Source organism: Benincasa hispida, chromosome 6, assembly GCF_009727055.1.
Source record: "Benincasa hispida cultivar B227 chromosome 6, ASM972705v1, whole genome shotgun sequence".
NCBI classification, from domain to species: Eukaryota; Viridiplantae; Streptophyta; class Magnoliopsida; order Cucurbitales; family Cucurbitaceae; genus Benincasa; species Benincasa hispida.
The window spans coordinates 11,479,234-11,491,435 of NC_052354.1; the positions used below are offsets into that span (position 1 = coordinate 11,479,234).

Here is a 12,202-nt window from a genome sequence, read left to right on the forward strand (position 1 = left end):
TTTCTGTGAGCCATACATAAGTATAATGGTTATGTTTCTAGTACTAGATATTTGATGGCGCACATAATGAGCTATTTCTAGGATTTAATTATCGCTAGTTTTGATGCTGTTTACCTTGAAATCAAACATTTGAAAGCTAAATACAAAAATCAAATTTATTATTGAGAAGTATATGAGCAATTGAACAAAGAATTGAGAAAAACAAAAATATTGGAAGAAAGAAAGAATTTGAAAGAGAAGAAGGAAAAAAGGGTTTATAATTGCATCCCCTATTACACCCCTCTGCAACTGGCCACAAAAGCAGCTCTATACTATTATAGTGTCTTAATGCTACATATTTTCACATCAGGGCTAGATTTATCCAAAAAACGCGCACACCTATGCAATTTGGTCTGACGATACCTTCGTAATTTTCTTTATAAGGATCGTTTTGGGCTGCCATTATAGGAGTGAAACATAGAGATTTTAGCCTAAATACAAATTTACGAATTGAGAGGGCTAGAGGACGATTTTGGAGCTTAGGAAAGAACTTTTCCAGGCTCGAGATCATGGAGATTGTACTTGTGACATTAGATTGTCACACCCTTTCTGATTCGTTCTTTTCTACCTTTTTCATTGTTTTGTCGTGGATTTTTGCCTAGGATTTTGTGCTTAGTTTTTAAACAGGAGTGTCTAAATTTCTTTTTCTGAGGCATTGATTGAGCCATTGGATTTTATATGGTTTTAATGAATTGAATGCTTTTTTTGGTGCTTTTATTTCATTCGTGCAATTATATACTGCATTAATCTTTTGGCTATTGATTGAAGGTCGCTGTATCTGAATCTGCTTAGGAGAGTGGATTTATAGTAGGCCTTAGTTGCATGACTAGAATAGTTTCTAAACTGCGAAAGGAGTAGACTTGAAGTCTTGTATGTTAGTAAAACTTTTGAAATTATGGTGCTTTAGCTCTAAGGACATTTTTTTGTCTTTTTCTTTTATGCCTACTTAAAATAGGGTTTCTCCTCAATCTATTTAGATCTGAGGTTGGGTCACTTGTAAGTATGACATTAAAATAATAAACTCTTCTCTATCATGGTTTTTTTCTCCTGTGTTAGGGTTTTCCACGTAAGTCTTGTCTTTTCTCTTCTCCTTTCTCTTTACTTTTCAATAAAAACTAATTAGGAAATTTGTTTTCTATTGAGCTTGAGAATAATTGTGCTCGAGAGAATCAGTTATGACCTTAGAACTTTTTTACTTATGGAATATTGCATGTTAGTTGTTGCATTCAATTTCGTTTAGAACACGAATCCAATTGGTGAAATCAACTCTGGAAGACCTTTTTCTCATTGATTTCTTCTCACCTATAACGTGGAGGAAGGGGGCTGCACGCAGATCTGGTACCAGGGGGGCGGCGATCTAAAATGCGATGGAAGGTCGGCGGGGGCTGAGCACGACGAGGGGGGGGATTGGACATAGATCTGGGACAAGGGGGGTGTGGGGCAGCTGTTTGCATCAAATGAAATTCGAGGGAGGGAAACTCTATCTCCCACGCTAATGCTAGCTGTCGGTAGTTACACCATCTACCGACACTGACATTTAAAACCGTTAGGAGTTCTTCAAAAAAAAAAAAAAAAAATTTTCCCTTCGTTTTGCCGACGTCTAATGTTACGACATCGGAAGATGTACCATATCGTCCGAAGAACAAAATACAACATCGACATATGGAGATAACTCCGGACGCCTCTTATACCCGTCGGGAGATGTGGTTTCTTTGGACACCCTTTTTTGGCGTCAGGAGAGGGCTTTTTTCGTGTAGTGACTCTTAATTCAATCTCATCATTATGCTTTCTCTAAATAAAAATTGAACATAATATTTGTGATACAAGTGAGCTATAAATCCAATCATGAGAATGATTTCTATAATTATTTACCCTATATTAAAACTTGACATGTACACTTGTGGTTAGGCATTTTTGTGTGCATCAAGTTCTCAGCACCTCTGACATGTAGAGTTTCTAGTTCATCTCATGTTCTCAGTTTTATAGTAAAAGTTTTCTAGTTCTATTTTTTAGAAGATTATCTTGCTCCATCATATTTAATCAAGACCACGTATTTTTCTCTTTAATTTTGTTCATGATTATAACAACTTATGTATAGTATTTGATAAATAGAGTATCATCTGAAACCAATTGACAATAAGAGAAGTAATCCATATATCTTATTAAGATTATGAGATTCCTTTGATTGTTCAAATGTAGAATCCTCACCCCATAGTGTTGGAAGTTTTAGTATTAGAAATGAACTTGGTGAACATAGTCTCATATCAACTAAAACAGCGAAGTCTCCAAACCCATTATAATCCGTATAAATTGGTTTCACGCCTTGGGCTCAGACCATGTTTTTGCGGAGGGAAGCTTCTAGTTAAAAGAAGGAAACACGTGATTCAATGACAGCCATGTTTGTCTGCATTCCCGGGTGGGAACAATGTAATCTTATCCAAAAGAGAATCAGATTGGAGCTTTTTTAGAATTGGTGGATGCCAAATTCTTGCATTTTTGTTTAAGGGTTACTCTTCCTTTCTTGTTCTGTATGTTATAATTTAGTATCCCAACTTGCAATTTGGGTCGCTTGCTTTTTGGCCATTTCAGTCAATAAGGTGGTTGATGCCTTCATATCCTGATCGCTTACTTAATTTTTGCTTTAGAAAGTTGGATAGAATCAACAGATAGTAGACCATACCAGCCCATACCTCCTAAACTTTTGGAAATAATAATTTACATTGTTTGGTTGACTTTTTATTTTATAGGAGAGATTCGAACCACATGCATCTTGATTGTTAATCAAATATATCAGTTGAGTTATGCTTGCTTTCAAGTTATGGATTAGTTGGATTTTTTTTTTTTTTTTTTTTTTTGATAAAATGAACTTTGATAAAAAACTGTTTCAAATGAACTTTGAAAGTGTTCTATTTTGAGTGATTGTAAAATACTTTAATGTTTTTTTAAAATTAAAACACTTAAATAAAAAAAGTTAATTTTTTTTCTTCCCATCAATTCCTTATTTCTCATTTATGGATTTGTATGGATATATATTATAATATTTATATATTGATGTGAACGAAATTAAAGAGTGGGATCATTATGTAAGAACTTTTCCATAGTTAAGGGATCATTATGATAATGGTTTTGTTTTTAAGTTTCTATTTTTAAAATATATATTTGCTTCATTGGATTTATTTATACTATGGTTTTCACCCTCTTAGAGAAAAATATGAATATATTGGTTGAATTCCAAAAGCAAAAAACTATATATATATATATAATATGTTTTAGGAAAAAAAAACCCAAACCTAGAGTAGTGGTTATGTTTAATTGTAAAAAAACAAAAAATAATAGCCAAATATTTATCAAATAAAACTTCAATGATATTTATATATTAAACAAATTTATTTTAGAAGAACAATCCATTTATATTCCTAAACTTTCATGAGTGATTGAGTTTAGAACCTCGGTTAGAATTTCACTTAAACGATGGATAGTAGCTCTTTTTTTTTTTTTTGTCATTCTCAGTTTTTCCTTATTTATTTAGGAAGAATTAAGTCATTTGGTAGGACTTTGGAAAGATAATTTGCATACTACACGAATACGAGTTTGTGGCTTTCAACCTCCTGTTTTCAGTATAATAGGGAGTAGGGAGATATTTGGACCATAGAATCTCTCTAGTAGCTAATGCACAATTGAATTATGCTCATTTTGACTTATAGTGTTCACATAAAAACTTCAAATTTTTCGTGAACACGAATGAATAACTTATTATATGACAAAAGATTATTTATTCTCCTTACTAAAAGATGAAAGATATACACACAAATATTCTCAGGCATAAAGATATGTGAAGTTGTGTCAACACCTAAGCTACACATCCTTAAAAATCACAATCACTTAGTGAAAGGATCAAATCATCCATCTCTAAAATGGCAATTATGTATTGTGCTCATATTGTAAAAGAGATAGACATTAATTTTATGGGAAAAGAAAACCTATTTACTCTTTAAATTTTAGGTCTAGTTTCTGTTTGGTGGCTACATTTCAAAATTAATGTTACATTTATTTATCTCGAATTTTGAATTTAGTTTCTATTTTGGTTCTTAGGTTTGAAGATATTACATTTTTACTCTTGAGTTTTGAGTTTTCTTTGTTCAATTTGGTCCCCAGGACTCCAAAGTGTACACGTTTAACTTTTAATTTTCATTAGATACTCATTTTTAATCTTTGGTGTTAATATCTATTAATTAATTTAAAATAATTAAACTAGTCCTCACTATTTTTTTTTATCATTATTAAAATTTTAAAAATTTTACAACATAATTATTTTAAATTAGTTAATTAAAAGTTGACGTCAAATACTAAAGTGAACATTTGTAAATACTCGAGGACGGTAAAACTATAAAACATTGAGACTTAGGGTCTAAATAAAAACTTAACTCAAAACACAATGATAAAAATGTAATTTTTTAAAATTTAGAGTTCAAATGAAAATTATAAACTCAAAACTTAGAAGGTAAAAGAGTAACATCTTAAAACCTAGGACCAAGTGAAAACTAGGATAAAACCTAGAAAAACGAAAAGGTATTTTCTCCAATTTTATTAATGACCAAAGTTTAACTCATTAACAAGGTCATAACAAATGCATAATCAACCTTCTCCTAAGTAACTAACTTCCTTTCTACACATGATAATATTTAAATTCAAATCTAGGTAAAGATGCAATTTTTATGAGTTGACCTTGGTAAAAAGAGCTAGCTAATTCAAAAATATTCTTGTTCTTCTTTATGGAGGGCCCAACTTTTTTTTGTTCCAGCCACCCAATTTTCATTATTAGAATATACTTTGTTGTTGACCCTAAAAAAGCTTCAAAAGAATCCTAAATTCTCACTATATAATAGCTTCCTTCACTCCCATTTTCTCCCATCAAAAACCCTTCTAAATCATCTCCATAATCCATTATTTTGGGCTCCCAAGAATTTGTTTATTTTATGAGAAAAATGGATCATTCACTTGAGACATCAAGGTTTCTCTCTCTCCATCTATCTCTTTGTATGTTTTTTTTTTTTTTAACAATAATTGAGAGTGGAAGATTCAAATCTCTAACTTCTTGATCAAGAATATATGTTTCATGTCAATTAAACTATGCTTCTGCTTCTCTTTGCATGTTTGTTTGTTGCATTCTATAAATTTTGGAACACAAATTAAAATGTTTGGTTTGTGTATGAAACAGGCACAAGTGTGCAGCTTGTTTCAGGCAATTCAACAAGATAGAGCATTTGGTAGATCATATGAGGACTTCTTTTCACTCACATCATGAACCCACTTGTGCCATTTGCAAGAAACATTGTAGATCTCTTGATTCTCTTAGAGAACATCTTATTGGTATGTCACCCAAAATCCAGCATAATTTCCTACTAACAAATTCTCCTAATAATTCATTTTTGAACTTAAAAGAAAGAACTTTGGGACATACCCACATAGAGCTTTTTGTGGAACTTATAATTAGAAAGTAAGCCAAAGTCTAATGAAAGTTGAATCTAGAGGATCTCATCTTATGTTCAATAATAGTCAAAATTTTAAGCCGGTGAGTTATAGTATACTTTAAAGTCAAAATATTATCATTTTAGTCTCTGTAATTTAAGTTTTAGTTCTTCTACTCTAAAGTGTCCAATTTAGTCTAGATTTAAGGAGTTAGTTTGTCGAAAAAATAGTCTTTACTGACTTTCCTTTATTAATTTTGGAAATATATATTTGTATTTCATATAGTCTCTACTAGAGATCCTAAATGTATTTGAACCTAAATTTAATTATATTAATACTCTAACTTTTTTTTCATGGGGTTTAAAAAATTGTGGACGACTCAACTGAATTTTATACTCTAATATCATGTTAAAAGCTTAAGCGAATGAATTATACGTTATTGATTTCGTTGTATTGTTATTAGGGCCACTGCCAAAACAAGAATGCAGAAACATCTTTCCACACGAGGATGCAAGTTTTGCTTGGCCATCCTTGACAGTTCTTACTCACAAAGGCTCCACCAAGAAAGATGTCAATTCTCGGCTGTAAATCCGGTATGAATCATCGATTGACATTTAATTAACTAATGTCTCGTTTGATAACTATTTGATTTTTCGTTTTTAGTTTTTGACAAATTAAGCCTATAGACACCCCTTTCATGCACTTCTAAATTTCTTACTTTGTTAATCTATTGTTCACCGATCAAGCCAAGTTTTTGAAAACTAAGTAAAATAGTTTCTAATTAAAGAGCATGAAGACTTGGTTGGTTCTAAAATCTTGATATATATATTGGCTGTTTGGGATATCAGGGAGTTCTTGGTCGTTTCGCCAACATGGGAATTCGTGATGGTTCGACCGTCATGGATGGTGGAAGAACTCGAGGGTCGGGCGCCGTGGCGTTAGCTTGCAAATATGTAGGTGGGGGCAGTGATGGTTCGCTGGACATATGCGCCAAGCTTTGCCTTATTGATGAGACCGAAAATGTCATCTTCTATACCTATGTCAAGCCCATAATTCCTGTCACAAATTATAGGTAACTTAATTAATTAAATTAATTACAAGTCAAATATTACTCCTCCTTTTTTTTTTTTACTTTTAGAACCATTTTTTAAAAGTCGAGTCTAAACTGTCAATTTTTTAAATTATGGGACCAAATAGAAACCTATTCTCAAACGTAATTCAGGACTAAAGTACTCTATAATTTTTGAACGTAGGAATATACAATCCCTACGTCTGATTTTCTTTTGTTTTTTCAGAAGACGTTAGAATTTAGTCATTATCGTTTGATAATATCTCATAAATAGTTTCAATTGTTGATTGAACCCTAAATAATACTTGAGGTTTAATCAAACCATATGAACTATATTTAAACTCTCTGAATCAATTTTGTAATTTAACCTAGTAATAATAAACAATAGAAATATATTAGGAACTTTGTTATAATTTAACCTATATTAAATCTTCCCTTTCTTGGAGAAATGAATTTGCTCTAGTAATATAAGATACAAAATTAAAATGATTTAACCTTTGATATGTAAAAAATTAATATTAGGTTTGAAACGACGGGAATTCGTCCAGAACACATTCGAGATGCAATGCTGAGAAGCAAGTGCAAAAGAAAATTCAAGACATTCTCTACAATGGAGGTGAGAACGCTAGGTTTCTTGTGGGTCACTGTGTCGAAGATGATCTCAAACGACTACAAATCGGATATCCATCCGTCATGATAAGGTAAATCTCCTCAATAAAATATTTAAATTTATCGTAATCTATTAACTTAAGCTTTTAATTTCATATAAAGATTAAAATGTCAATTTCATGACAATCGAACTTCTAACATTTATCGATACACTAAAGCTTTTTTTTAAAAAAAAATTGAAACCCTTTTAACACTTTGATGTAGAAGTGATTGGTTCTAAACATTTAGGTTTTGTTCTTAGGTTTTCTGCTTTTAAATTTATGTTTGTTTCCTCTCAATATTTCAATTATGGGTTTTATTGTATTTTAGATGGAATACCCAAATTCCTATTCAAATTCTAAAAACAAAAACAGCTTTTAAAACTTGACTTGATTTTTGAAAATATGAATAAAAAGTGAATAACAAAATAAAGAAATTGCTCATAATTGGTGAAAGTATTGTTTATAAGCTTATTTTTCAAAAATCAAATATCCACAGGGACATAGCAAATTATCCACCGTTGATGAAAACGAGCAAGCTTTGCAATTCACTCAAGTATCTAGCTCAAGTCTATCTAGGGTAAGCTACCCTTTTTAAACAAACTATTTTTTGGGAAGTTTTCTAGAGCACTATACTCTAAGGGTGTATTTGGTTTAAATTTTCAAGTGTTTATTTTGAAAATAAGTTTTTTTTTTTTTTTTTTCTAAAAAAATGAAGTATTTGGTAACCACTCAAAATAGCTTTTGAAACACTCTAAAAATGTATTTTAAACAATTTTTTTTATCAAAAAGAGTTTAAATAAAAATGATTCTTTTGAAAACATTTTTTGTACAATGATTCCAAACAACCCTAATTCTATTATTTTTTGTTATTAAAAAAATATTAAGAGCCATAAAATAAGATAATATCTCTTGATGTGTCAAAATGTAAATGTAAGAAATAAGTCGGTATTACAATAGTACTAAAAAATTTTCCATATTATAGTTTTTCCGGTCTTTTTTATATGTGTCATTTCTCCACATATAAAAATGAGTAACTAAGAATGTTTTAATTGTAGATTTGATCTTCAAAATGGGATACAAGATCCTTATGAAGAATGTATTGTGGGAATGAGATTGTACAAGAGAATGAGATCACAAGTTCATAGGATAGAGAACAATCCAATGGCTTCTGACCCACAGAACAAAAACAATTTTGCTATTTGGAGGGAAAATGAGCTTCAAAAGATGAGTCCAGAACAAATGTTGGAGATTTCTAGGTCTGATTATTATTGTTGGTGCATGGATTTGAGGATTTGAAGAGCTCCTTCAACAATGGTGGAACTAATTTGGGTTGCCATAGCCAAATTCTTCATTTATCAAGCAACATAGATTTTATTTGGTGAGATGGGGATTTTTTATTTTCATTTTTATTAATCAGTTTGCATAATGTAAAAGTCAAGATAAAAGATGGAGACATGCATGCATATGAGAATCATTTTGTTTTGGAAAAACTTAATTTATTTTGTTTGGGAAGATTCTGTTCTTAATAAAGAGCATAATGTTAAGTTTACTGAAAATAATTTTGAGATTGAAGATGTGATGATTACAAATGTCTAATATACTATGGTAAGAGAGTAAACCTCAAATATAATAATATGAAATAAATTACGTCACTCCAAATAGAATTGTTTCAAGTCAAAACATGCTATTGATATTGGATTGCCCTCGAAAAGAAATGTGCATATTGTACATTGTTTTTGTATGAGTACTAATGGTTAAATTACCAATTACTAATTAGTCTAAAAGAATCAATTTAATTGAGAAAGAAATAATGATAGAACGTGAATTTTGAACATATGGTCATATGCCCGAATACTATATTCAATCACCTAATGAAATAAAAATTTAAGTTGATGGGTGTACTATAATAATAGTTATATTCTTTTTCTGAAAAATTAGATCAGATAGCAAAATTGAGGGTTTGGATTTGAAGAATAGCAAAGAATTGAACGTATTAATAACTATGACAAACTTTCTATTCCTCGCATGATTCAGGGTTTTAGTTTCTCGAAACTGCCCTCTAATATATATAGATTTTAAGATTCTAAATAAGCTACAACTGAATTCTCCGATCCTTTCTCAATTTTAAATAATTTTTCGTAGTTCTAAAGAGATTTAATCGTTTTTTATTGATTCCAAAAGGGGGAGAGATTTCTGTTGTAATTTTAATTATGAAAACCCTAGAGGAGCCTTAAACTTCTTTGGTAGTTTTAGATATTTAAAGTTTTTTTTCTTTCTAAATCATATTGCATATCTTCAAAAACATCATATAGCTCATCATAGGAAAGGAATTTATTATTTACCTCATTTCATCACCGGAATCTTCATTCGAATGAGCCATTAAGCACAAAGAATCCATCACATTTTTCTTTTTCTAATTTATGGACTTTCCTTGAGTTTGAGAATTATAATTCTCCTTCACATCAAAATAAATCATTAGTACTACAAAGAGAATTTTCTACGCTATACATATTATCAAGAAAGTGCCAAATATCATACGCATATTCAAAATGTAATTTTTCAAAACGTGAGCAACTCATTATTCAATTTCAATTTAGATAAATCATGCTCACAAACATGCACAACATTGAAATCCATAGCAAGCATAAATTTTTTCATTCTATTTTCCCATATATCATAATTTCTATTTCCATCAAAGAATGAGGGTCTATCAACACAATAATTTTCTAAAGTTGTTATAAAACTCTAATTAAGCTTTTAAATAATTTTTCAAAATATCAATAAGATCCTTGAAAAATAAATTACGTAGAAAAGCTACCCGCTCTAATACCAATTGTAGGAGTGATAAACTCAAACAATGAGTATAATCTAAAATGATTTATGAAAATTTTATCACAAACAAGAGAACAACCTGCTCTGATACCAATTATTGGGTCGATATGACAACATCCTAGAGAGCTGTATAGGGTTTAATCAAAATAATTAAAACTTTTTCCTAATGTGGACCTAAATAAACAAATTAACAAATTTTTTGTCAATAAATAATTTAAACAATAATTTCATGCAAATATTTCAACAAAAAAATAATCAAGAAGTTAATAATACTACTTTGAAGTATTCAATTCAATTCTAATAACAAGATTGGTAATGGATATAGAAATTCAAGAACAACCAATCAAAATAATCCAATATGAGCAATTAATTTCAAGAATAAAAATTGCAATTAATTTCATGCAATAAAATATATTAACAAATTAATTACAAAATTAAATTGGAGATGGATAGAAAAATTGACACCGAAAATTTTATAATGGTTCGGCACAATTGGCCTACATCCACTTCTCAAGCTCCTCTTGGTCACTACGAATTTGACTCTTTCCATGACTTAAATCGAATCGCTACAACGTTTTTTTTCTAGGAGCAAGAACAAATCCGATCATTTTCATGGTTGAGGATCAATGGTTCACCGGAAAATACCCAAAAATTCATGGTTCATTCACCATGGAGGCTGCTGCGAATTATGATGCTACAGATCAAAACTCTGAATCCTTCTCTTTCCAAGGCCCCTTGCTTCACGATGTCATAGAAGTTCTTGAAGGATCTTTTACCTTATCCTCGCTAATTAATCGTTTAGATGGGTACGATTGGTGGATCACGGGTATATATGGCCCTGCGAGCATAAGGAACAGAAAATGCTTGGCTTAAACTCAATTCCTTGATAAATATTTACAGTAATAGCTGGTTGATAGGAGGGACTTCAACGTCTATCGATGGACCCATGAAACAACATCCAACCGCCCTTCTCCCATTAATATGAAAAAATTCAACAAGTTCATAGCAAAGGCTAATCTTACTGAACCAAATCAATTTAATAGGCCTTACACATAGACTAATTCAAAAGCTACTCCAACCATGTCCAGAATTGACAGATTCTTATATAACCAACAATGGGAGGACAAATTTCAGGATCATCAAGTGAGTAGGCTTCCTAGGAAAACTTCAAACCATTATCCCCTGTTACTGGAATCAATATCTTTGAAATGGGGACTCTTTCCATTTAAGTTTGATAACTGGTGGCTATCACACAAAAACTTCCATCAACTTATCCAAAATCAATGGGAAACTGTACCAAAAGTTGGCTACCCGGGCTTCATTCTCATTAGAGGACTTAAAGAATTATCTTTTCTTTGTAAATCATGGAACAAAAAAGTTTTTAAAGCTGATCAGAATAGACTCAATGACCCAGCCAAATCTATATCTGAAATTGATGCTAAGGAAGAACAGAATACTACTACTGATGCTGATATCAACCATCGCATCGCCCTTAAAGCAAACTTTCAACAAATTACCCTAATTGAAGCTAGAAAGTGGAGGCAAATTTGTAAATACACTTGGCTGAATGAAGGGGTTGAGTGTTAGGATTGGTGTCCTAAATCTCTTTGTACTCGTAGTTTGTAAATTTGTATAAACAAATTGTTATTAATAAAATAAAAGTTATTTTATTTTGTGCATTAACTCAAGCTCATAGTCAGGCACGGGATGATCCGTAGGTGGTCTGCTCATTTCAATAAACTAAGGTATAAAAGTTATTTTAATGTAACTTAAACATGCATGTGGTTGACACACAGGTAGATTATGTTTAAGTAATAACCTAAATGGTCTATAGTATATGGATAAGGTTGTGTGCCTTATCCTGATAACACTACGGATACGACTCACTTTGTAATTGTTACGATTGTTGTATAGTGTTACAAACGATTCTATCTTAATCGTTTACGTGGAGACATGTGAGTGAGAGTATCCTATACAAAGAGTTTGCCAGACTGTGAAATGATTAGTCTCTCTTTATAACTATTAGGATTTGTGTCCTAAATCTCTTGTATTCTTGTAGTTTGTAAACGTATGTAAGCAAATTGTTATCAATAAAATAATTATTATTTTATGTTCATTTACATAATCTAATAAACTAAGATCC

General features: G+C 31.0%; 1 pseudogene; it reads left to right on the plus strand.

Moving 5' to 3' along the window:
* The first annotated feature begins 4,959 nt into the window (after positions 1-4,959).
* On the plus strand, positions 4,960-8,766 carry LOC120080308 (annotated as a pseudogene).
* The last annotated feature ends 3,436 nt before the right edge of the window (positions 8,767-12,202 follow it).